Source organism: Salmo salar, chromosome 06 (genome assembly GCF_965601325.2).
Source record: "Salmo salar chromosome 06, fSalSal1, whole genome shotgun sequence".
NCBI lineage: Eukaryota > Metazoa > Chordata > Actinopteri > Salmoniformes > Salmonidae > Salmo > Salmo salar.
In genome coordinates, this window is record NC_138296.1 from 61,718,204 (window position 1) to 61,741,809 (window position 23,606).

Below are 23,606 nucleotides of genomic sequence, written 5' to 3' on the forward strand. Positions count from 1 at the left end.
AAAGGCCACATGCTGGTAATCTATCCAGGTTGGGAGGGATAGCGACTATGAGTGGCACTCGAGCACACTCAGCACAGAGTAACACGAGTACCGACAGGAAGAGGAACGAACACCCGCTACACAAACACAACTCCAGCCTCCTCACCGCCACTGTGTAAACTGTGTGAGGGAATGCAGTTGTTCGTGTTGCTTTAAGCCATCAGAAGGCTGAGATTTGGCAGGGAAGAAATGCATACGGTCAAGCTATTCACATGCGTTCTGATGTTATCAGTTGTCTGCATACACCGTGCAGTGAGAATCTGCAAAAGGGGATATTTTTGCACTCAGACAACGGCACGTTTGACTCTTCAATTCCGCAGCGCTTGCCACTAACGTAAAGCTTAAAACATGACGAAATCAGAACTACTGCGTGACTATATAGTTATAGTCACGGGAAGCGGCTGCGCATTTGCATGAAGTCAGTGCCAGCCTGACTTTCCCCTCTGCTCACTCCCTGGTGATTGATAGGCATGAAACTATCTTTCCGCAGAGAAGTCATATGACTCTTTCATCCCCTGAGTTTGCTTACCCGACAGCCCCTACTTCGTTCCTGTGTTCTTCACGTGGAAGACAGACCACTTTGTGTACATGTACGATCAGTCATATTAAACTGAGTCCCTTGTGACCCGGCCAGACCGCGCAATCCTTAACCTTCTGACACTGTGCCACATTTGAAGCAGTCTTGGCTCTCACTCAGACAGGCAAATACAACACGACTACAACAGTCGGTAACACGACTCTAACGCACCGCCTCGCCATAGGGGGGGGACGACATTACTGGTGAGAATGGAGACTTCTCCCCTTGCAAATTGAAATGTCTCTGTTGAAAATGGGAATCCTGTCTTGTAAATGGACGTGGACCTGGGCGGGCTGTGGTGGCTGCCTTGTCTTCTCAACCAGCTTGACACCATGGTCTGACCGACCGGACACTCTGGTCCTCAATCGGAGGAGAACGCTACTCTGCTGCACTGCAAGGGTAGTGAAATGGCATGCATGTCCAGGTTCTACTACAGCCCACACTACGTAGTCATCAACTACCTGAGGGATAGAGTTCTGGCTCTTACCTCTCCAGGTATAAAAACAAACTGTTACTATACCAGAGATCATTCCAGGCCAGGATATCATATGTTTTCCATGCGGGGAACCCCTGTCCAGACATTTACAGTGGTTGTCTGAGTGGTCAGCACTAATTATTGTTTTGTTTTTTTATTTCCACCAAACATTTCTCAGTTGGCTTGGCAGGATAATGATCTGTCTTCCAAGAATAATGTTTCCAGATGTGGTTGCAAGGTTCATAACAATTCAAACATGCTATTTCTAACCCTGGAATGGGCATTCGCCTTGCTTCGATTTCAGACGTCTGTTTCGCAGTGGGGAAAGGAAAATACACACACACACACACACACCCGCACGCACCACAAAATTGCTGGTTATGGTCGCGTTCTGATTCGAATTGCTGAGGGATGCAAAGCTCTTTTTCTTTTTTCAAGGTTCATTTTTTTCAACTGTAGCCCTTTTCACTAACCGACGCAGCTAACCGACGCAGCAAACCGACGCTGCTAACCGGCTTTGTAACTAACACTCCTGCACAGATCAAAAAGCGCAGTCGCGTGGCGATGCATTTCCGACACCCGTCAACAGGTTGACTCCAGGGGCTTACCACAACTCCATTCTCCTGAAGCACTAACACTGATCTGAGTGGCACTGATTAACACTAATGAGGCTGGAGAGGAGTCAGTTCTCAGCTCTACACTTCACACATCACGGTTGAAACATTACATGTTCTGTACATGATTGATAGGCATGATTGACGTCCTTGATAAAGATGAGCAATAATACAATAATTCTGAGTGAGAAAGTTACAGAGGGTCAAAGATCATACCTCCAAGACATTCTAACCTCCCATGTTATTGGTGATGGTGAGAGGTTGGCATGTCTTGGGGGTATGATCTTTGACCCCGATTAATTCATGATTTCCATAATCATGGTAGCATCCACATTAATGTAAGTGTTCAGAAACATGTTATTTTCTGAATTACAATAACTCCAAAATGACACAATACATCGTTTATTCTTCAGTTCCTATTGGGCAAAACATAATCCGAAACACCGCCAAAACAAACTACAAATGCATCCAACTAGTCACAACCTTGATGTAGTCATTGCTTGCTAGGAATATGGGACCAAATATTAAAATGTTGACTAGTTTATTTATATGAATCTTTAGGTGCTAATAATTTTGACCCCTACCTTTATGAGAAAAAAACATGTAAAAAATAATATCATTCTCTGAGCAATTGTACTAGTATAAAATACAATAAAGCTCAATATTTTAATTATGTATTTTATAGAGTCATTATTGCTCATCTTTATCAAGGGTGTCAATAATTTCGAACTACAATGTATATACACGCATGCACATACACACGTACATACACAATGTACGTACGCACGCATGTACGTACACAAGCACGCACAATGCAATGTGCTACTACAGTACAGTATGTATTACTACAGTACAGTATGTATTACTACAGTACAGTATCTTACTACAGTACAGTATGTGCTACTACAATACAGTATGTGCTACTACAGTATAGTATGTGCTACTACAGCATAGTATGTGCTACTACAATACAGTATGTGCTACTACAGTATAGTATGTGCTACTACAGCATAGTATGTGCTACTACAATACAGTATGTGCTACTACAGTATAGTATGTGCTACTACAGTATAGTATGTGCTACTACAATACAGTATGTGCTACTACAGTATAGCATGTGCTACTACAATACAGTATGTGCTACTACAATATAGTATGTGTTACTACAATACAGTATGTGCTACTACGGTATAGTATGTGCTACTACAGTATAGTATGTGCTACTACAATACAGTATGTGCTACTACAGTATAGCATGTGCTACTACAGTATAGTATGTGTTACTACAATACAGTATGTGCTACTACAGTATAGTATGTGCTACTACAGTATAGTATGTGCTACTACAATACAGTATGTGCTACAACAGTATAGTATGTGTTACTACAATACAGTATGTGCTACTACAGTACAGTATGTGCTACTACTACAATACAGTATGTGTTACTACAGTATAGTATGTGCTACTACAGTATAGTATGTGCTACTACAGTATTGTATGTGCTACTACAATACAGTATGTGCTACTACAGTATAGTATATGCTACTACAGTATAGTATGTGCTACTACAGTACAGTATGTGCTACTACAGGATAGTATGTGCTACTACAGTATAGTATGTGCTACTACAGTACAGTATGTGCTACTACAATACAGTATAGTATGTGCTACTACAGTATAGTATGTGCTACTACAGCATAGTATGTGCTACTACAATACAGTATGTGCTACTACAGTATAGTATGTGCTACTACAGTATAGTATGTGCTACTACAATACAGTATGTGCTACTACAGTATAGCATGTGCTACTACAATACAGTATGTGCTACTACAGTATAGCATGTGTTACTACAATACAGTATGTGCTACTACAGTATAGTATGTGCTACTACAATACAGTATGCGCTACTACAGTATAGCATGTGCTACTACAATACAGTATGTGCTACTACAGTATAGTATGTGTTACTACAATACAGTATGTGCTACTACAATACAGTATGTGCTACTACAGTATAGTATGTGCTACTACTACAATACAGTATGTGTTACTACAGTATAGTATGTGCTACTACAGTATAGTATGTGCTACTACAGTATTGTATGTGCTACTACAATACAGTATGTGCTACTACAGTATAGTATATGCTACTACAGTATAGTATGTGCTACTACAGTACAGTATGTGCTACTACAGGATAGTATGTGCTACTACAGTATAGTATGTGCTACTACAGTACAGTATGTGCTACTACAATACAGTATAGTATGTGCTACTACAGTATAGTATGTGCTACTACAGTATAGTATGTGCGACTACAATACAGTATGTGCTATTACAGTATAGCATATGCTACTACAGTATAGGATGTGCTACTACAGTATAGTATGTGCTACTACAATACAGTATGTGCTACTACAGTATAGTATATGCTACTACAGTATAGGATGTGCTACTACAGTATAGTATGTGCTACTACAGTACAGTATGTGCTACTACAGTATAGTATGTGCTACTACAGTACAGTATGTGCTACTAGAGTATAGTATGTGCTACTACAGTATAGTATGTGTTACTACAGTGCAGCATGTGCATACAGTACAGTACACAAAGGAGCTACTTACAGCAATCATTTTTTCTTGTGTATGACAAAACAGTGGATGGTTTCATACACCTACGACATGGCAGTAAGATGTGCTACAGCTTAGGGGGCTCTGAAGGAGAGGGGGCGATGACAGCATCATGATGGGCTCTGTGATGTCTCCTCTCTCTCTGTGTCTCTGAGGAGCCATATGCAGAGAGGGAACTGACAGGAGGGAGAGGAGGGGGAAATGGGGAGGGCTCCACACCAACAGCCCCCGGGCTCTCTCTCTCTCTCTCTCTCTCTCTCTCTCTCTCTCTCTCTCTCTGAGCACGAAACAAAGCTGAGAGCACCACACTCATGACAAGAGAGGTCACATGACTCATACCAGAAGCAGGGCATCATCCCCTCTAATGGCGACCGAACCCCCCTCCCCCACACATACACCCTGGATGCCATTACAGCGCACTCCTCTTCAGACCTACATGCCTCTATTTCTCTCCAGCCATTTCCACGGATTGGAGGAGGATGTGAGGTGTCTTAACGGACAACACAAAGGACAAGAGAAAGGTTAGACTGTTTTGACATCGTTCACTACGCCGTCTTCCCTTTAGAGGAGAATCAAGTTGAAAACCGAGCAGTTGCATTTTCAGGAAACAACAACACCCAGTCTCCTGCGCTTAGGAAATATAACATTCGAAGTCTCCTTGCTGTCTTATATAAGACGGGCCTCGCTGAGCTCCTTTGATTGGTAGGAAATGCCAGTCTAGTGTGCAGCGAGTCATTTCCTTCATTCGCTCTGACACAGAATCAGATTCAGTGGCTCATTACGTTCAAGATCCACTTGGCATTAATCATGGGTCTCTATGACAAATCCTGTTGTTCCACTAGTATAAATTCACCTTCAAAAGGCATTATATAGGCTCTAAGCAATGACGCCACTGTAGAGGCCATACAGACCTGTTCAACATGAAATGTATCTGGAATTCATAGATTTTCCAATGCAAGGCCATAATGTTATTCATTCAAATGAAACATAGACGACCATGATGTAAGAGGTTTGTCCTCCAGAGGCCCTGTGCACAACATGCAGGTAATGAGCATGCTGATGTCGCTGCTATTGAGATGACGTGAGTGAGTAATACGAACACATTTCTTTAAAACCTGAGTCATTTAACATGTATTGTCTACAATAACAATGTGTGTTCGTACGGCAGATAGCCTAGTGGTTAGAGCGTTGGGTCAGTAACCGAAAGGTTGCTGGATCGAATCCCCAAGCTGACAAGGTAAAAATCTGTCGTTCTGCCCCTGAGCAAGGCAGTTAAACCACTGTTCCTCGGGCGCCGAAGACGAGGATGTCGATTAAGGCAGCCCCCTGCACCTCTCTGTTTCACAGGGGTTGGGTTAAATGTGGAAGGCATATTTCAGAGACACTGACTAGGTATCTCCCTTTACAGTATAGGGGAGAAAGAGAGCGATTAGGAATGAATTTAAACTGGGGGTCTCTTTGATAGTCTCAACTCTCATCTGAATAACTTGTCTTGTTGTTCCCTACCCATTCCAAAACTGAAACAAGTATTTCTTCAACAAACAATAGAACCACTGTGCTGAGTGCCGACACCCCAATGACAAATCCTTATATTTCTATACCTTATTGTTCTTTGAAAGCATATAGGACTATGCTTACAGTATAAAACAAACAAGTTGATGTGCTGTAGCTGCTGTGGTTAAGAACATGAGTTAAAATGAGTTTCTTTATCATGGGAGCAACTTGTCTTACTAAAGTTCCTGCCTCGAAAACAAACAAATAGCATAGCTCCCATTAAAAAAAATCAGAATCACTCTCTATGATTGAATTTGCTGGTCGTAAAACAAGCCCGGTCTGCCGTTGCAATTCTAGGGTTGCGTTCCAAATGGCACCCTCATCCCTTTATAGTGCACCACTTATGACTAAGGCCCATCGGGCTCTGGTCAAAAATAGTGCACTATCTAGGGAATAAGGTGCCATTTAGGACGAAGGCCCAAGTCTCCTAAGCAGGATAGTTGCAAGGCGACGAGGAACGGGAGAGAACACTGTGTTACTGTGTACCATTAGGACAGATGTCTGTAATTACTCTGAGGATGAGCATGGCTTTAATGACAGAATCCAAATGAAGTAGCTTGCAATAACATATATGCTTGTAGAGGTATAGCCCAGCAAATGTGAAACATGGCTTTAAAGAGCCAATGGACACGTTGACTGGCATGTGTGTTTTTCTGTTTGTAAGTGCTGAGCGATTAGGTCGGTTCTATAAAAAAAAAGAAATTACATCACGGTTTTTGATTTAAATATTTTTTTTTAAACATTAAATGCGCTATGCATTATGTGGGTTGAATGCTGTAACACAGAATAAAATAGTTAATAAAGTCCCATGATGGTAGTAGTGACTGCCCATTACTTCTGATCACTTATTAACCCTCATTTATTCACATTACTTGACTTTAATAAAATATTTCAGTTGTTGTGTATATTACATTTGTTTAATTTGCTGACTTTATTATTTCATTCCAAGTCATCATCTCATCTCTGTAGAACTGCTGCCTATGCTCTCTGACAAAATAACTATTAGGAGTTCTTCAAAGTAAATAAGGCATACTTTTAGGACTGCTGAATACTGACTAGCAATCACGTAGATCATGTATTTTCAGGTAGAGATACCTCACTAAGCAACATTCTCTTGTCTCTTCTGTAGCAGGCATAAAAGAAAGACTGGACAAGTAGATGTGCAATGGATTATGGTCATTCTAGTTAATTACCACATTTTATGCGCTAAACTATGTATAATATTGTCAAGTTGCGAACTAAAACTCCCTACTATAGACTGGATGTGATTTATCTTTAGAGAAATTAAAATGAAATAAGTAAACCGACAATTTTACATCTAACAAAGGCGTTTGGTGCAGTATTTGTCAAGTAAAAAAATGTGCGACGTGTTGTCTTATGGAACCAAAGTCGGAGCTGCTGGGCAGGTCTGTATCACTGCCTATGCTATTGGATAGAGAGCAATCACAGCTGTTACCCATGCATGTTAGCGGGCAAATGGACATCGTCAAATCAAAAACCAACCTTCAATTACCCGTTATGACGCACGGATGTTCTAAACTCCGTTTTAGACGAGACTGACTTCATGACCCAAATGATCCTATTTACATTTTGACACTGGAATAGTGGTTTCTGAATCGAATTGATGCTACAGTTTTCAAAGGGATTTGTTGGTTTTTAAAGGCAGTCACTCTATTGTGAGGGGTTGATATGTTTCAATCGTGCTCCAATATTAACAGGCAGAGACAGAGAGAGAAAGAGATAGAGAGAGAGAGACAGACAGACATGTGTTCCTCCCAGTGACTGCTGTATGTTCCTATAAATGCATACATTCATCTTTGCAATTTCTCTAAAATGAGGGAGCAGATCCCTCCACTCACTGCAACATGAAGGTCAACCCAGATGACTATTCCATTATACCTAAGTGGCAATTTCCTCAACTCAATGCTCTCAGGCTCCTGCATGGTTCTCTTCATTCAGCTAGATTTCTCTCTCTCCCGCAGGAAATGACAGAATTCTGCTTATTAAACCACCTGGAGGGCCTCATGGGTAGTTGTTCAACTGTTTCTATTAAATCATGAAGTCATGTATTGATATTGCAACAGTGATGCAGGAATCCATGTAGTACATGTTCTCCTTGCCATCAAGGTAATTATTTCCTCAGCCTGTTAGAGGGATTTGGTCTGGAGCTTTAGATAAATTAATTGTAGTAGATTCATGAAACTGAATCATTGAGAGGCGCAGACAGTCAGACACCTGAGAGGGCTGGGCAGAGAGCTGTTAAGGTGGTGACAGAATTTGTGGAGATGTTTCTCCCTAATTCTGCAAATAAATAATACAAAGATATATAAATAACAGACAAGTCGAAGTGAGCACATACTGTAGGTCTCATTGATATTCAGCAAAAATCTGTGATATCACACCGAAGGTGGCAGTTCATTCCGAGCCAAACTACAGAGATGGAAACATGTTAATGCTTCATTATAGAATATGCGGAGTGAGGATGTTTGAGAATAGGAATTGATTGAAACAGAGATCACTATCAGAGGGCTAATGAAGAATCGTAATGAGAATGGACTCAGAAGCGCTGCCTTTAAGTGACCTTAGATGTCTCTTTGGTCATTGTGCACACACACACGCAGCGTTATGTACCACTGGGCTTTATCAGTGTCTGGTGTTCCTCAAGGCATCATTCAAGGAACGATACTGTTTATTGGGCTAAGGAGTAACCGGGGCTTTAATGACTGGTTAATGACAGAGGCTGGCAATGTAACATATGTTGTCGCAAACACGTTTTGCTTATGACAAAATGTACATTTATGTCCTACGGCAGATCATCAGTATGAAAAAGTATGAAAATGCATGCACTCGCTACTTACTGTAAGTTGCTCTGGATGAGAGCGTCTGTTAAATGAATGACTAAAATGTTAAAGAAATGTATCACGCAAAGAGAGAAAATGATTCTCTTGCCTGAGAGAGAAAAATGTAAGAAACGAGAGCGAAAGAAAGGATCTCTTCTCAGTGGGGGTTTCCAGCTGACTGTGTAACCACAGACAGATAAGACAGTGACGTCAGTGGCTGAGAAAAGCTGTTACTCTCAGAGGCCAAGATATGGATCAATCTGGCTTCCATCAGTTCAATGGGATACTCATATTGAACCTGAGACCATGCATACAGGACACAGATGTTCGACGTGCTGTACCGGCGCTGACTGAGCTCTTCTATGGAATACAGTTTACCTGTAAACAATGTGACTCCACTGAACTGACCTTGTTGAACCTATTTAACGTGGAACAATTTTGGTTTAGCCTGGTCATACTGCATGGTTACTTTTCTGTCACTTCTGATCTCATTTTTAACTCATTAAATGATGTAGAACCATTTACGAAAGCGAGTTCATGCTGAATCTATGATGCGTTCAGTAATAGAGGTCTCAACATGAACACGTGGCTATGAGAGCACAGTGGATAGTACATCTGAATTGAACTATGGGTCTGCTCAGGCCACAGAGAGGGGTTACAGATGTGGCAGTCAGAGTTCAAGGCAAAGAGCTGGGCCAAAGACACAGAGACGAGTCAGGCTATTGCTGGGGTTCATTAAAGCCCAACTCAATCAACAAATGGACCCAGAGCCTTTTCACCCAGATAGAGATCAGAATTGTCTCCCTACGCTTTGATCCCGAGCCAGAGCTAAAAAGAGGATATCATACATTTTCGACCATAGGTTGCCAGAGACTTGAAATATTAATTTAAGGAATTTTGTAAGACACTGTGCATGTGCCATGTTCATAATTGAAAAATGGAAAATTGCTTGACAATGGTTAGAGTCTGAAATGAGTGGATAATATGATCCCAGGTGTGGTATGCAATGTTACCCAGACCTGGTTTGGGACAGTCTTTTGGAATAGAGCCTTTGGGTCTATGACTCCCTAAGGTGATTCTCTGCAGTTTTGCAGACCAAACCCTGGAGCTCCTGCCTGCTGACATTGATGAATGGGATCAGCTCTGTGTCTGGTGATTGTGAAGGCGGGAGGAGAGAAAAGTGAGGGAGGAGAGGAGGAAGGAGAGGGAAGGAAGGAAGGAAGAAGGGAGGAGAGAGCTCATCTGATTTTGCACACCTGCTGGAGCACTGAGAGACTTCCACAGTAATAACATTAAGGGGTGGTTTCCCGGGCACACAGATTAACCTTTTCACGTGAGTTTCTTTTTATGCGCGTGATTTCAGAATGCTCTCAATGTTCCAAAATGTGATTGCTACGCAACAGGACAGTTAACCCGCGCTGTCCTCAAACCAAGACACGCTGCCTGCTAATTATTTATAGGCTATGCTTAAATGTGTCCATTTCAAATTAGTTTCAAGTTTTATTTTCTAACAACATTTTGAATTGAAGTGTGTTCCGTCTCCTCATTAATTCACATAGAAGTAGCCCATTTTACTGTTGCGGACAATTTATGTTTAAGGCTTTACTGAGCAGGACAAACTTCTCTCTTCAAGTAGAGGCCAAGCACTTCCCCAGTGTTTCCGCAGATCAAGTATGCAGACATTTGTGCAGTCTTGCACAAACTTCCCCCCCCTGGCACATTTTCTGGCTGGTGCTCGCATTGCCTTCATTGTTGTTTTCCTTACAAATAAGAACTTTGGACGTGTGTGCGTTCCTATCAAAGTAAGTGCCTTATTTTCTGTATATTGTGTTGTCATTTCTAGTGGAGCATACCGAATGTATGTATGGAGTATTCACATTTTCAAGTACTGGTGACACCGATTCTTGCATAGATTTTAATGGACACATATGATGTGTGTAAAATATTTTTATGAAGGTAGTACTGATTATGATGAGCTAATGCAAAGCTATTTGCCATCTATGTGTGGCGCCATGTTTGTTGACATTATACAATGCATTCTGGGTGTCACGTAAAGTCTATCAGACAAAATATGTTATAACAAAATGAGGTGGGATGGTTCACTCATCTTTCGGAAGTGAATGAAGGGAAGTGAATGATGGTAGACGACAGACCCTCTTAAACATGCATATTGCAAACAGACCAAACTCATCTTGTCTTGTCTTCTTATCTTTGGTTGCCTCAACAACAACAAAAACATGGTGTTGCGCACAAACTACCCATCGTTGGATTACTTAACATTTTTAGAACGTGTTTTACTCAATTATTTCGATCAATGGTGAGCTCACCTGTGATGTGATGACTTGTAAATAGTAATTGCTATTAGCTAATTGATATTATGGTTTCTGTCAGCTGAGAGTTGACCGCTTGTGTTACGTCAATCTTTCCTCAGCTAGCGCTAGGACTAATGTAGCCTACATTTTCTGGTTTGGATGAATGTGTTATTCTAATGCTACTTCTGTGAATGTCTGAACATTGCATCCAAAAATATTCTGGTCACATTCAGGATATAACGTTGTAAGGACTGTGTTTGCGAAACAAATTTCTGTGAAAAAACGGCGTGGCAAACTCAAATGCTGACTGTTGCATCAATCGAAACTGGACGTTCTAAATAAGCATTCTTTAATTGAAAAAGAATAATAATTTTAATTAAAAAAAAAAAAAAACATTCTCCCCAATTGGTAGTAGTTACAGTCTTGTCTCATCGCTGCAACTCCCATACGGACTCGGGAGAGGCGAAGGTCGAGAGCCATGCATCCTCCAAAACACAACCCAACCAAGCTGCACTGCTTCTTGACACAATGCCCATCCAACCCGGAAGCCAGCCGCACCAATGTGTCGGAGGAAACACTGTACACCTGGTGACCTGGTCAGCATGCACTGCGCCCGGCCCGCCACAGGAGTCGCTAGTGCGCGATGAGACAAGGATATACCTTCCCTTGTGCACTGCCCCATGGGCCTCCCGGTCACGGCCGGCTGCAACAGAGCCTGGACTCAAACCCAGAATCTCTGGTGGCACAGCTAGCACTGCGATGCAGTGCCTTAGACCACTGCGCCACCCGGGAGGCCCTTTAAATAATAATTCTAATCACACCAGTTTGAGCGTACGCTGCAGGGACCACTGTAGAATGATTACCCCTGTGTGTTGGTACGTGTCAAAGTTAAGCCTAGTCCTGGACTAAAAAGCTAACTCAATGGAGAATATCCCCCGCCCCCATTTTTTTGTTGTTGTCCAGGACTAGGCTTAATCTGTGTCCGGGAAACCGGCCCTAAGAGTTCTGTACTATCTACCATTAAAATCAAAGGTAGTTCATGTCTTCATGAGGCAGGCAGAGCGCCATATCCTTCAGAATGTAATCAATACTAAGAACACCATCGGGATTCACCCTCCAAAAGAAAACAATTAGTAAAAAGTACAATAGCATACACTATTTAAACTATTAAAGACACCTGTTAGCCAGATTAAAGCAGGTTAAAATGCTCACGTAGTGCTGTGAGACAAGAGGGCGGTCCTTACACATGTAGCTAGCAGAGAAGTTATTCCATACAGTCCACATTACAGACACCTCTCTCATGAGTCATGACTTAGTGTTGATTGAAATGAAACATACATCGATCGTACTGTATAGCCGTCCCTCTGATCTCACCTACAGAGACAATCCCTCTCTTTAAGAGTATTAAATTCATTCTAATGATGAAGTTAAGGGTAATTACCCCCAAAAATCTAATCGGTGCTCTTTAATTCCACCGCACAGTGCCTTAGTGAAATTAGTATGTCAACATAAGCAGCAACGTTTAATTTGTTTTTTTTTAAGCAGTCCCTCATTTAGATGAAGTCGTAATCAGGTTGGAGTGATCGCTCAGCTTTTAATTGCTTTAATTGCAGAATCTACTTTACGACAAGAGTGTTAAGACGACAACTACGTGACTTACCAAAAACAATAACACAGCAGCTCTTCACCCCACTTCCTGACCCAAAACGCAAGTTACGTCGCTCATACCTGGAATGCATCTCACAATATAGACAAACATGCTAGCATTACCTCAGAAAGACTTCTCCACTTGGCCAGTCATTCTGTTACTCTCCACACTCTGGTAACTTTCTCATGTCTCACAAACTGTTGCTGAGTACATCTGTGCATATGTGAGTGTGTGGGTGTGCATGTGAGTGTGTGAGATGGCATACCAGAGTATTTTAGGCTCCCGGCCTGCATTAGCTGCAGCTTGCATGAATCATGACTTCCCTTCCCACATTGTAGGTCAGAAAGCAGGGTGAGTCATTACGCTGTCTTATATGGTAACAGACTGCAAATGTAATAGAAACACGGCGTTATCTATAGACCTTGGCTATAATTCTGCATGGACTCAACTGTAAATAATATTCACTGTTGTATCTCATTCTGTGTCTACTTCGATATTAACGCTGTGGCCACACTTCTAATACAGTAGAGTAGTTTCCTCCATACTTTAACATGTTTCTATTACTGTATTTCTGAGCTGGCCAGTGTCAGTGTCAGTGACAGAATTGTAACTAGCAACTTGATGTTACTTACATGTTAGAAATGGTAGAGAAGTAATACATGTGGCATACATGCTTTTGTGTGTCTAATCTCGGAGAGTACATTGGTATTGACTTAAGCAACAGGATAATCACTAGCTACCCTAATCTGCACCTCAAGCAAATTCCCTCTCCTTTGTCTCGTCGGTTAACGACCCCTTCCTCCTCCTATGATCAGTTGAATAATCACAGAACCCTTTCTAATGAAGCTACAATGCAACCACAGACACCTCAGCGATATCAACCGCACAAAACTCTGACACAAGCAAAACACTCACACCATCACTTTGGCCCGAAACGGCCAAAAAGGTGATCAAGTTAGTATTGGGGTTATTTCAGATGAATCTGGTTACCATGAAGATTTTGAGCGTTGCCACCAGAGCCAGAGGTGTGTGGTGATTGGTGAATGGGCGGCTGGGCGCTTGGCGACCATGCTCTCACGTGCTAATTAAGCCGGGCGATTGGCAGGCCAGGGGGGAGGAGTGTTTCCGAGGCGGGATTGTCCCCTGCATTATTAATGGGGCCCAATGGAAGGGGCTGGCTGGAGGATGAGGGGTAGGAGGGTAGGGAATGAGGGGTAGGGGATGGGGGGTAGTGGTGGGAGAGGGACCAGATGGAGGGCTTTACACAAAACAACAATACAGAGAAAGAAAAAAGCTCATATGAGAAAAGTTTATGTGATAATTGGCAATGAAATAAAACTTCAACAGCTCAACAACAAACAAAATAAAACAACACCTTGCAAATGGAAACTCTCCCCATAGGAAAAATATGACACACAAAACCACCCACATGAAGCCTTCAAAGGCTGAGTGTGTTGTTCAGTGTGTGTGTGTGTGTATGTGAACGTGCATGTGTATGTAGGTCACTCCAGGAAATGAGTGCGTTTCGCGTCCCTTTGATATTTGAAGTAGAAATTGTGCACCAATATTCAATTTAAAAGCCTGTTAAATTAAACTAAGTGCCTTTTAATATTAACCACATGGAGAATTCAATAAATCTGATTTGTCATATGAATAAAGACTTGTTAAAGTGGCACCTTTCAGCATTTTGACATGACCCTCCATGCACCCTCTGTGACTTCTAGGAAGATTTCAACCCACTTGACCCAAAGAGTTCTCTAAGTTGTCACCATCATTGTAAAGCCTGAGTTATTTTGTTGCTTTGACAAAGTCATTTTTTAAAGATGATTATTTACTTCATGTGATTAGTGATTCATTTACATCTGTCCCTCATTTTAATGTGAACCCTGTTACCTGAACTGTACTCTTGTTTTAATATGGTGAAACTACTATTTTTTTTTTAAATATTTTTTTCAAAAGAATCATTGAACATCTAATAGTGAAATCATAGTGTAAAAGCAGGTGAGCTGGTTCTACTCCTTTTAGCAATTTTTGTGTTTTGTGGTGGAAAACTGAACGGGTCGAACATAACATGTCATCCCTGTTACCCACAGATAGACAGGCTAAAAATATTTTAACAATAAAAACATTTTTGTGAAACGTTTTTGTGCATTTATATGCCACACCCTGTTGTTCACAACAAGTTTACATTCCTCCTGTCACAAAGGGATTTATGGCTGATTTAAGATGAAATCATCAACCTTGTTAGTCAACCCCTATTACTTTATTTGACACTTAGATGCAGAAAGTAAACATCATAGTGGGTCAATCTCTGCAACAACTAAGAGCTTGAAACGCGAGGCTCAACTTCTCTGCTAAATTGGCCCAGAGGCTGCCACACTGTAACAGCGTGAAGAGAACCCGTGCAAATGCATAGATACGGTGCTGCTCATGGCAACTTCATTTCACTCAGTCTATCTTTAATAGACACCAACTATAGTCTTTTTTTTTTATGAAGATGAACATGTGCTCTTTATGACAGAATGTTAAAATGAGGTGAAATCAAAAGGTTGTTTTTTTTGCGGCAGGGAATTGCTTCTATACAGCCACAAGAGCATGAGTGAGGTCGGGCACTGATGTTGGGCGATTAGGCCTGGCTCGCAGTCGGCGTTCCAATTCATCCCAAAGGTGTTTGATGGGGTTGAGGTCAGGGCTCTGTATAGGCCAGGCAAGTTCTTCCACACCGATCTCGACCAATAGGGTGCCATTTGGGACACAGAAAAAAGATCCACCATGGTGATGCATTTTCACATGACAATCCTGTTTCTATGGTTATTTACAGTTGTCATTATATGCCACAATAAGCCCAGTTCTTGCAGGAAGCACAATCATACACTAGAAAGAAAAGAGAACCATACGAATGGTCCTTTTTTTGCAAAGGAAGGCTATCGCTGTGAAGGCTATCGCTCATTCATAAAAGCTGAAAAACGAAGTAATCATTAATGAAGTCTGTAGTTTTTGTTTTTCCACCAATGTCGTGAAATGTGACTGAGAATTTCAGCCATTCATATTTTTAACATTGACCCCCGTCAGCATTTCCTCTTTAAACTCAAAATCCGCGAAATGTGTCCACAAAATCGAATTGATGAAAAGATGAATAAATTAAATATGCTTTCACAAATACTCTAATGCCAATTGAATGATTAAAAAAAGAAGGATCCACCATAGACACCAACAGTAGACTCCATTAAAATAATCTGTCCACAGTTTTCATAGGCCTGTGTTAAACAAAGCATCACTCCCTCTACTATGCTATAAGGTAAATTATAAACTGGGTGATTCGATCCCTGAATGCTGATTGGCTGAAAGCCTTGGTATATCAGACCGTATACAACGGGTATGACAAAACATTTATTTGTACTGCTCTAATTATGTTGGTTTGTGGTATATGGCCAATATACCACGGCTAAGGGCTGTATCCAGGCACTCCCATGTTGTATCGGAGTGCCTGGATACAGCCAGATACCACACCCCCTCGGGGCTTATTGGTTAATTGGACAGGTGACATAAATGGATGTCACGTAGTGTGTCAGTAAGGGTTTCTAGTGATACACTGCCTGCCTGTAAACCCGTTCATGACTGTTGCACTGTGGCTGCCTGGCTATGGTGAGGGGTTAAAGCACATTCACACATACCAACACATGAAGTGTCCCTGGACCTGGCCAAGCGGGGCTAGCTCACATTACACAGGCAGAGAGTGACTGCCAGTGACCATACCAAGTCAGATGACCCGCTGGCAGCAACACGGACGGGAGTGTAAGAAAGCTAATTTTGGAACTAAGGTGAGGCTATAACACATACAGTATGGATACGTAAATGTGTGAGTGGGGATAATTAGTCTGCATGTGCACACTAAGGTGGGAACGGGGCGGCACGTAGCCTAGTGGTTATAGTGTTGGGCCAGTAACCAAAAGGTTGCTAGATTGAAACCCCGAGCTGACAAGGTAAAAATCTGTCCTTCTGCCCCTGAACAAGGCAGTTAACCCAGTGTTCCTAGGCCGTCAGTGTAAATAAGAATTTGTTCTTAACTGACTTGCCTAGTTAAATAAATGTAAAAGACAAGCCATAACATTAGCAGAGGAGTAGGTTAGTCTAGATGTTCTGAAATGAATGCCATGCAGATCATAAAAAATAATATAATAATACATTTGACCACTCGCTCCCCACTCATTGTACACGCAAGTCATTTGATGTATTTTTTCAAAATGCATCATCTGCATGATTTGGCCTCTTACAGTGGTGACTCGACTACAGAGTCTCCGTGATAAGGTTAATGAGGGACTGACACGGAACAATGAAACCGGGGCACCCCAGACGTGCTCAGTCATAGATAGGAGGTGTAGCTACGTAAATACAACCCACGTGCGTCTGAAATACATTGTGAGGGCACGGACTGAAAGGTTATGGTTGAAGTTGGCAAAGATGTGACACATGCTGCGGTTAGTGTGGGTTAAGACAGACAGCGCTGCTGGTGACTCAAAGTGAGAAGAGAAAGCCATATGCACTCTTGTTGTACGGATGAGGGACTTGAGACACGGTGGAAGTATTCTGAGGGAGGAGATACTGACTGTGTCTGTGGCGATGATCAGTGTGACTACAGTAACTTCATGTTCGTCACCGACAGAGGTGATTTTAGATACGACAATGCAAATGTTATGTACGTGAGCAACACTCACCAGTGCTTTTTGAGATGAGTACTGGTTGAAGTATTGTTTGGTAAAGTGGGATATGGTTATCCTCGGCCTTCATCTGATATTACCACTTGCTGTGGACAGATAGCTGCTATATGTGACAAATGCTGTCTAGTATCAATGGTGCTCAAATCTCAACTTCAACTTGATCCAGACATGTTTCAGCTTTCATACCGCCCTCAGGTATTTCCTGTGTTTTTACACAGCCACCGCATCAGGCTGTTTGCATGACCATACAGACGTAGGATCTTAATTTGATCGCTCTTTTGTGGCTAAGAAATGCAAACGTGTAGTGTGTTCAAGGTTTAAAAGGGCTTCTAAAGTTTGTAATTTCCACATCAAAATGTCAGACTTGATTTGACGTAACAAAAAATGTATCAACCCCTATAAAAATGTCCATTAATTATAATCCACATAATAATTCACATTTCCTGATGCTGCAGGATAATTTTTCTACTTTGCCAAACTGGCTGAAATTAAGATGCTGTAGTACAGAGCCACTGGGCAAATGACTATATTACACTCTTGGGGCTGAGAGACCAATATATATAGTGCCTTGGGAAAGTATTCAGACCCCTTGACTTTTGTAAACATTTTTGTTAAGTTACAGCCTTATTCTAAACTAGATCATTCAAAATAAAAACTCAGCAACCTACACAATACCACATATTGACAAAGGGAAAACAGGTTTTTAGAAATGTTTGCAAGTCTGTTAAAAAACAGAAACACCTTATTTACATTTACAAGTATTCAGACCCTTTGCTATGAGACTCGAAATTGAGCTGGGGAAGGGTACCAAAACATTTCTTCAGCATTGAAGGTCTCCAAGAACACAGTGGCCTCCATCATTCTTAAATGGAAGAAGTTTGGAACCACCAAGACTCTTCCTAGAGATGGCCGCCCAGCCAAAATGAGCAATTGGGGGAGAAGGGCCTTGGTCAGGGAGGAAACCAAGAACCCGATGGTCACTCTGACAGAGCTCCAGAGTTCCTCTGTGGAGATAGGAGAAACTACCAGAAGAACAACCATCTCAGCAGCACTCCACCAATCAGGCCACTATGGTAGAGTGGACAGAGGGAAGACACTCCGCAGTAAAAGGCACATGACAGCCCGCTAAAGGACTCTCAGACAATAATTAACATAGTGAATTATTGTAATGTTTGTTTATGTGTCAATTAATCCCATAAGAGTTGGGTTGCCAATTGGCGATTTGACCAAAAAATAAAATGTTATTCATTTATTCCAAAAAATTAAAATAATACTACTTTTTAATTCATTCTCAGACAATGAGAAACAAGATTCTCTGGTCTGATGAAACCAAGATTGAACTCTTTGGCCTAAGTGCCAAGCGTCATGTCTGGAGGAAACCTGGCACCATCCCTACGGTGAAGAATGGTGGTGGCAGCAACATGCTGTGAGGATGTTTTCAGAGGCAGGGACTGGGAGACTAGTCAGGATCGAGGGAAAGATGAACGGAGCAAAGTACAGAGAGATCCTTGATGAAAACCTGCTCCATAGTGCTCAGGACCTCAGACTGGGGCGAAGGTTCACCTTCCAACAGGACAACAACCCTAAGCACACAGCCAAAACAACACAGGAATGGCTTTGGGACAAGTCTCTGAATGTCCTTGAGTGGCCCAGCCAGAGTCCAGACTTGAACCGGATCAAACATTTCTGGAAAGACTTGAAAATAACTGTGCTGCGACGCTCCCCATCCAACCTGACAGAGCTTGAGTGGATTTGCAGAGAAAAATGGGAGAAACTCCCCAAATACATTTACATTTTACATTTACGTAATTTAGCAGACGCTCTTATCCAGAGCGACTTACAAATACTGGTGTGCTAAGCTTGTAGCGTCATACCCAAGAAGACTCGAGGTTGTAATCACTGCCAAAAGTACTTCAACCAAGTACTGAGTAAAGGGTCTGAATACTTATGTAAATGTGTTATTTCCGTTTTCAAAAAAACAGTTTTTGCTTTGTCATTATGGGGCATTGGGTGTAGATTGATGAGGGAAAAAAATGCAAATTAATACATTTTAGAATAAGGCTGTAACATAATGAAATGTGGAAAAAGTCAAGGGGTCTGAATACTTTCCGAAGGCACTGTATCTCTGTAGCAATTGATTTCCGCTTGATTAAAACACTGCATCGTAATAAGACCTCCAGACCAGGAAGGGAGGGAAAGAGGGAGGGAGGGAGTGGGTACACTGAGGGCACACAAGGTCTTGTGAGGGGCAACACTTGTGGAAAACAAGACAAATAAACAGCAGGATAATAGGCTACGGGTGGGGTAGGTGGATTGGATAAAATGGTACCTATACCATTATAGACTATACCATTATAGACTAAATAAGGAACACTTTCCTAATACTGAGTTGCACCCACCCCTTTCACCCTCAGAACAGCCTCATTTCTTCGGGGCATGGACTCTACAAGGTGTTGAAAGCATTCCACAGGGATTTTCTGGCACATTGACTCCCATGCTTCCCACAGTTGTGTCAAGTTGGCTGGATGTCCTTTGGGTGGTGGACCATTCTTGATACACACGGGAAACTGTTGAGCGTGAGAAACCCAGAAGCATTGCAGTTCTTGACACAAACCGTTGCGCCTGGCACCTACTACCATACCCCGTTCAAAGGCACTTAAATCTTTTGTCTTGCCCATTCACCCTCTGAATGGCACACATACACAATCCACGTCTCAATTGTCTCAAGGATTCAAAATCTTTCTGTAACCTGTCTCCTCCCCTTAATCTACACTGGTTGAAATGGATTTAACAAGTGACATCAATAAGTGATCATAGCTTTCACTTGGTCAGACTATGTCATGGAAAGAGCAGGCATTCTTAATGTTTGGTATACTCAGCGTACAGTATATTTTAGAAGAGGCTGGTTGAAAATGGTTGGTTGAAATAAGCACAATTTAGTTTCTATCAAAAGGGACCATATCTATAGGCTGCTGGGAGGTAGAGAACAGGAAAATGTTTTATTTATTTCATTGTTTAAACATTGATTCTGTTAGTGAAGTAACTATATTTCTCATGATTCCCTCGAAAACAAGACGTCTCATCTCAAGAGGTTTATCCAGCCTGCAAATAAAAAAATAAACGACAATGAAAATTGGTTTCTATACTTCAGGGCTTAGTGTGTTGTAAAGATCCGGTAGATTAATAGGACTCTACTGGATACGGTTAGTCATTCATTCCATGTACGTTACCAGTCAAAAGTTTGGACACACCTACTCATTTAAGGGTTTTTCTTTCTTTTTTACATTGTAAAGCTGTCATCAAGGCAATGGGTGGCTACTTTGAAGAATCTCAAACATAAGATATACACTGCTCAAAAAAATAAAGGGAACACTTAAACAACACATCCTAGATCTGAATGAAATAAATAATCTTATTAAATACTTTTTTCTTTACATAGTTGAATGTGCTGACAACAAAATCACACAAAAATAATCAATGGAAATCCAATTTATCAACCCATGGAGGTCTGGATTTGGAGTCACACTCAAAATTAAAGTGGAAAACCACACTACAGGCTGATCCAACTTTGATGTAATGTCCTTAAAACAAGTCAAAATGAGGCTCAGTAGTGTGTGTGGCCTCCACGTGCCTGTATGACCTCCCTACAACGTCTGGGCATGCTCCTGATGAGGTGGCGGATGGTCTCCTGAGGGATCTCCTCCCAGACCTGGACTAAAGCATCCGCCAACTCCTGGACAGTCTGTGGTGCAATGTGGCGTTGGTGGATGGAGCGAGACATGATGTCCCAGATGTGCTTAATTGGATTCAGGTCTGGGGAACGGGCGGGCCAGTCCATAGCATCAATGCCTTCCTCTTGCAGGAACTGCTGACACACTCCAGCCACATGAGGTCTAGCATTGTCTTGCATTAGGAGGAACCCAGGGCCAACCACACCAGCATATGGTCTCACAAGGGGTCTGAGGATCTCATCTCGGTACCTAATGGCAGTCAGGCTACCTCTGGCGAGCACATGGAGGGCTGTGCGGCCCCCCAAAGAAATGCCACCCCACACCATGACTGACCCACCGCCAAACCGGTCATGCTGGAGGATGTTGCAGGCAGCAGAACGTTCTCCACGGCATCTCCAGACTCTGTCACGTATGTCACGGGCTCAGTGTGAACCTGCTTTCATCTGTGAAGAGCACAGGGCACCAGTGGCGAATTTGCCAATCTTGGTGTTCTCTGGCAAATGCCAAACGTCCTGCACGGTGTTGGGCTGTAAGCACAACCCCCACCTGTGGACGTCGGGCCCTCATACCACCCTCATGGAGTCTGTTTCTGACTGTTTGAGCAGACACATGCACATTTGTGGCCTGCTGGAGGTCATTTTGCAGGGCTCTGGCAGTGCTCCTCCTGCTCCTCCTTGCACAAAGGTGGAGGTAGCGGTTCTGCTGCTGGGTTGTTGCCCTCCTACGGCCTCCTCCACATCTCCTGATGTACTGGCCTGTCTCCTGGTAGCGCCTCCATGCTCTGGACACTACGCTGACAGACACAGCAAACCTTCTTGCCACAGCTCGCATTGATGTGCCATCCTGGATGAGCTGCACTACCTGAGCCACTTGTGTGGGTTGTAGACTCCGTTTCATGCTACCACTAGAGTGAAAGCACCGCCAGCATTCAAAAGTGACCAAAACATCAGCCAGGAAGCATAGGAACTGAGAAGTGGTCTGTGGTCTCTACCTGCAGAACCTCTCCTTTATTGGGGGTGTCTTGCTTATTGCCTATAATTTCCACCTGTTGTCTATTCCATTTGCACAACAACATGTGAAATGTATTGTCAATCAGTGTTGCTTCCTAAGTGGACAGTTTGATTTCACAGAAGTGTGATTGACTTGGAGTTACATTGTGTTGTTTAAGTGTTCCCTTTATTTTTTTGAGCAGTATATTTAGTTTGTTATTTTTTCAGAAGGGGGTTACAGGTACAAGTATAACATTCAAAGTCATATTGATTCAGATATACTCACATATTTAGTTATCATATTTGCATTTTATATCATATACATTTTCTTGTACCTAGACAAATCTGGAGAAATGCGTACAAAGATAAAGAACCGTATCAACAGCTTTGTAATATTTGTTATGCAAGGACATCTGAGGTAAAAAGGACAATCTCATGCAACTAAAGCTGTCCAACTTCTCTTTTAATACGTGCTTTTTTCCCTGTTGAAGGTAGACAAAGAGGTGAATGGTATAATAATTTAACAATATATGCCATTTAGCAGACACTTTTATTCAAAGCAACGTGTGCATACATTTTAAATGATTTATTTTATAAAGCGATAAACCTAGGTGAAAGATAGTGGGTGTAAAGAGGTTCAAAAAGCTTCCAACCTACTGAGCTAACCTACGTCACAGCTTGAAAAGATGCATTTTTCCCAGCAGTCAGTCAGTCAGGGTGAAAGAGGCAGAGGGGTGTTTTCTAGGGCAACATTCCATGGCTGTTCATCCTTGTAGATTCCTCAATTAAAAATATATATATGAGAATAGAAAGAGCCTCAAAGTAAAGTCTCTCCTCCCATATGTACAGTAGATGTTGGGCTGAGTCTGACTCTGGCCCTGGCTCCTGACTGTGTGATTCCCAAAGGTCGCTCTCCTTTTCAACTCGCACTCTGTTTGAAGTCAAGTGCAGAACAAACACAACAATGACTGATGTATCAGGCCATGCAGTGTTTTCTTCTGAAAGCAGGGATCTCGTGGGAAAAAAAGAACACACACAGGCTGTTGCTATTTGCAGATTAGGGCAAGACGCTGACTGAAATTACACATTGGGCCAGGCGGAGGTCTACGAACAGGAGGGACATTTGCTTTTCCAGCGGGAGGAGAGGAAAGGACAGTTCTTGGAAGGCAATGATCAATGCGCCGTGTCTGGCTGAGCCATGCTCTTGCATCTTAAGCGTTTTAGCTCTAGTCTGTGGGCTAGCCGGAGCACCCACGCACAGACTGGACATAGACTTACTGGCCTCAGCCTGTCTGCCTGCCTGCCTGCTAGAAGGCCACTCTTCCAGGTCCCAACATACAGCAGGGCTAAATAGCACTTTTCTATCCCGCCGCCTGCTGCCGCTTCCTGACCAAGGTCAACCTCTGGCAAACCACAAATTACTCCCTGAATCGCAGGCAGACAGGCCAGCGGAAAAAATATTTGTTTTGTTCCTC

At 42.3% G+C, this 23,606-nt stretch overlaps 1 protein-coding gene across 3 annotated transcripts in view; it reads right to left on the reverse strand.

The window, feature by feature from the left end:
• Nucleotides 1-23,606, reverse strand: part of LOC106607718 (transcription regulator protein BACH2) — a 104,793-nt gene that overhangs the window by 27,995 nt on the left and 53,192 nt on the right. Inside the window, exon 1 of one of the 3 annotated variants that reach the window (XM_014204975.3) lies at nucleotides 12,816-12,901. The exons of the other annotated variants lie outside the window; for them this stretch is intronic. The gene's annotated coding sequence lies outside the window, so the exon portion shown is untranslated. Of the gene's footprint in view, nucleotides 1-12,815; nucleotides 12,902-23,606 lie in introns of those variants that run through there. 3 annotated transcript variants of the gene reach the window in all.